Below are 4,388 nucleotides of genomic sequence, written 5' to 3' on the forward strand. Positions count from 1 at the left end.
TTTACATTTGTCTTCTTTATTTAAAATGTTAATTCCTTAATGAAAGGAGCATCTCCTATAAAATAATAAGTTATAAACTAACACAACAGGTTCCAAAACTTTGTCAGAGCCTCCTGGTGCTAATTAACGCAAGATTAGAAATATGTGGGGGAAAAAACTGATTTCACTTAGTTCAATGACAGCTTTACCCTGACTTCAGTGGGACTAGGATTTGAATGTCTTAATTGAATTGGCAATTCCACTATTAGAGACTGTGACTATTTATTGCAGTTTCCCACTGGAATTAAAACAACATGAAAACACGATCAACTCATTAATGCCTAGTTTTAGTCAGCAAATTAAAAGTGATGGGCACAAAGTGTAAATGAACAACAATTCTATAGAAAGAAACTAGAAATAAAATGAACATACTATATAGTTAATAGAAAAGATTAAGCAAAATCTTAGCATCACAGTAACATAACTAAATGGGTTCTTACTTAAGGCAGGACTACAGTAATTGAAAAACCTCAGGCCAGGCTATAGCCACATTAATCCTCTCTCTCCTTTGAGTCATGAAAGTGCCACCAGATACCTTCATTATAAAGTGGTGCCTCAAGACAATCCCAATTTACTCCAGACCAGGTGGCCAAACCCCATAGCCAAATAACAAACTCCCCTCTGTAATTGGGTCTACCAAAAGAGGTCAGTACTACAGAACTTCCAAAACACAAGATTTTAAGTAATTGTCTACCATTTCAGGCATTTGAAAGCTTAACTGAAGACTCTTCTAAGCCAGGTGAAGAACTAATGGATTCAGAAGTTGTCAGGCTAGGATATTAAATTGAAAATTAAATTTCAAAAGATGTAATAACCTTTGTGCTCTAGTGAGAGTGCAATTTTAAAATTATAAACAAATACATCACGCAAGAAGAAAGCTACTTGCTATACAATTTTATACAACAAAGAATAAGAGGGGGAGGAAAAAAACATACAGTGAAAGATTGCTTATTTTTAGAATTTGCAAAGCATGAGATCCTATTCTGTAATAATTCAGCTCCTTTAGATTAATAATGCTTTTTCTTCCAAAACACTTAGTTATTGGATATTACTATCCAATGCCTATATATAAAAGTTTGCATGAGAAGAAGCAACAGCTTGCAACCTCAGTCAGCTCATTAAAGAAATGCCATTTTCCTACCTTAAATCAATACTAAGATTTTCATTAAGGAGTGCTTAAAGTTGTGTTCCTAAATCTATACTGGGTCCTGGTTTTCAATAATGCTGAGCAACCAACAGCTCCTATTGTTTAAACAAGACTGTTCTCATGAGTAAAGCTATGCATGTATGCAAGCCTTTATAGAAACAGTCCCTAAGATTGGAAAGCCATGAAATTGAGACAAACGCATAAAATGCAAAACCTGAAAGAAACTAAGAATAAGTTCTCTCTGACTTCTCTTGTTTCTAGTGTGGTTCAGTGTTACATTTCTTATTTCCATAAAGAAAGGAGACAGAAACTATTTTATGTTGATGGCCTCAGAACATTTTGTTGGCTTCATAAATTAATGTGATTTAAGTTTTTGCCTCTAGGTTTGTGTTGCGCTCTGCAGGGTTTGATGTTGGGTTCTCACCTGAAATCAAATCCTGCAGAGTGCAGTATCTTCTAAAATCAACCCACTGCAAAACAATTTCCAAAACCTAGGAAAGTGTTTCAAAATAAAATCAGCAATATTTTCTTTTCTAGGGCGTGCATAAGATTAAAATAAATACAAAACTTGAACATCCTCCCCTCCCAAGTTTATATTACTGAATGAGGAACTCTCAGTATTCAGTATGCTACCTTTCCTACTACTCGTAGTTACGATATTGGCTGCTGAATAGCCACAGCATTTTATCTTGCCTAGTACCAGTGGGTGCACATACACATGCTCTGTACTTTGGAGTCGACTTATTAGCTCCACAGTAAAGTGTCACAGTCTACACATACTCTGTGCAAGGTGCAGTAAACGAATTTACTCTGCCATAAGATATGCTGTTGGGGACAGTACTATCTTACAGCGGAGTCAACACCAAAATGCATATGTAGAGGGTGACTAGGGCATACATTGCACCTGGTCAGCTCAGCCAGCCAGGAGCTTGCTCTGCCCTGGCTCAAATTGCTGCTGTCCTGGGCATATGTGTAGACACTGCGCCTGGGAGCAGTTGTCTCTGGTGCAAACTGCCCTGGAGTTTATTGCAATGCCCTAATTTCTTATGTAGATGAATCCACTAAGTGAGCAACTGAGTCATCACCTTTAACACTAGCTGTTCAATGATAGAAATATTTTCTCCCCATTCTGTCATATCAATTCCCTATAACTTAGGACTGACCTACCTCATCACATTTTATATGCCATAGCAGCTCATAGTAGCATTGCTCTAATTTTTTCTTTAAATATTCTAAAGTTCTGGAATAAAATGCAGGGCACAGCATGAAACTGAATCATGGCTTGGAGAGAAGGGTTTAAGTACATCCTTCAGACATGCTGCAATGCCTACAGTGAATGACATGCTCTTAGAACACCATGAAAGAAACCAAGCACTTATCGCAATTAAGTGATATTTTCTGGCCCCTGTACAAGGTATAAAATAAAGGGCCTCTGGCCTCCATTTTGCAACCATGCTGCATCAGAAAGCTTAGGAGTTTGGGATAAGGTTCTAAAATGAAATCAAGATTTTCCTTTCCTGCTAATGGATATTGAAATGCATCAAAATCTTCTTACTTATGATCTCTTATATAGGACTGCAACACAAGACTGAACCAACCCTCAGTGATTTTGCTATATGAAAATTGCAATTCTGGCTGTAGTGAACCTGCAATATGATACAACTGCTCTGTGTGTTAGTGTAACATTGATACAGACATGATACCTAGGACCTAAGTCAAGTGTTTATCAGTTGCCCGCACCAGCACTAACAAATGAGTGATCTTCCAATAAGTTAAGTTCTTCTTGTGAGGGACCTCCCCAACAATACTTCAGTGAAACTGAGTGCATTTCCTATACTCCTTTCTCACCCTGAATGGGTCAAATGTAAACAGAATGGGAGAAAAGAATGAAAAAAAGGACAAGTCAGTCCAGAGTGAAGTTTTAGGAGGTGAAATCCATACAACATTCAATTGTGCAAGCATCAAACTCGCTGTGTTGGAAAAATCCAGATGCCAGATACTAGTATAACTAGTCCTAAACATAACACCACACTGCTTTGTTATCATAATCATCCCATATTATTAGTTGGATGCCCAGGCTCACAGGAGGCAAAGGGGAAAATTTACACAAAGTTAAAGGACCCACAAGTCAAAACTATAATATGGAACCAACAGAAGAGAACCTGACCACTGATTTATTTTCTGAATTTTCCCACCAGAAAAGCTAAACAAAGACAACACTTCTGGGTTTCATTTTCTACTCTCTCTCTCAACACGTTGCATGCAGAAGTTTTTAAAAAAGGACTTTCTGCATATCAGTACAGCTGTCAGTCAGAACTCACCAACAATTTTTTTTTACTATTGTAATTTAGGGCTTGTGGCTGTTATTTTATGTGACATTTCCTAGGTTGTTAAAGGGACTACTATTATTATTAATAATAATAGTAATAAACTTAAAGGTACACAGAAGAAACATGTACCTTTTTCTTTTTATTTCATTTGAACAGTCTATTATGGTTTCCTTAATGCTGCCAAAATGACATTCAAAGAACTGGCTCAATTACTCAAGTATTTCCTATTAAATTAGAAGTTATGGACTTTTCAAAGAAATCATCTATTATTTATAACAAAAAAGCTAAGGCAAAGAAACATCTAACCCTCAACATCTTTACAAAACAATCTTACAACTGTAAGAAAGACTGTAAACAGAGCCCAGTTAACTTGCTTGTTTTCTAACAAATTGTTTAAATGTACCACTGCAGCAGCAATGGTAAATGCTGACATTTTCTTATGACACTCAAAAGTCAGGGACATTCCTGATGTACCCACTCAGATGCGTCACCAAAATACTTGTGTGGGATTCTTCCTTACCTGGTCCTTTTAGGAAAGTATTTACAGTAGCATGAAAAAAGAAACACTAACCATTTTATTTATTGACATTTATTGGAGACGGTGGATATTGCAGCCTCTGACGTAGATGGTTTGCAGTGTCTCATGTGATTGAATAGTCCAATCTGAGATTTGCATGATCTGTGGCATTGGTTGCAAATGTATGCGTCATGATTGGGTGGTTTGGGAGCTGCTTGCTTCCTACAGACTCTTCTCTTCAAGCTGTTTTTGCCAATTCCTGTCATGGACTTTAATGCCCCGGTGGAGACGATGATGCCACTTGTTCTGATTATTTGCCAAGGTTTCCCATTGGCCAGATCAATTCCAAATGCCT

The sequence above is a fragment of the Alligator mississippiensis genome, chromosome 3 (genome assembly GCF_030867095.1).
Source record: "Alligator mississippiensis isolate rAllMis1 chromosome 3, rAllMis1, whole genome shotgun sequence".
In the NCBI taxonomy this organism is placed as follows: Eukaryota; Metazoa; Chordata; order Crocodylia; family Alligatoridae; genus Alligator; species Alligator mississippiensis.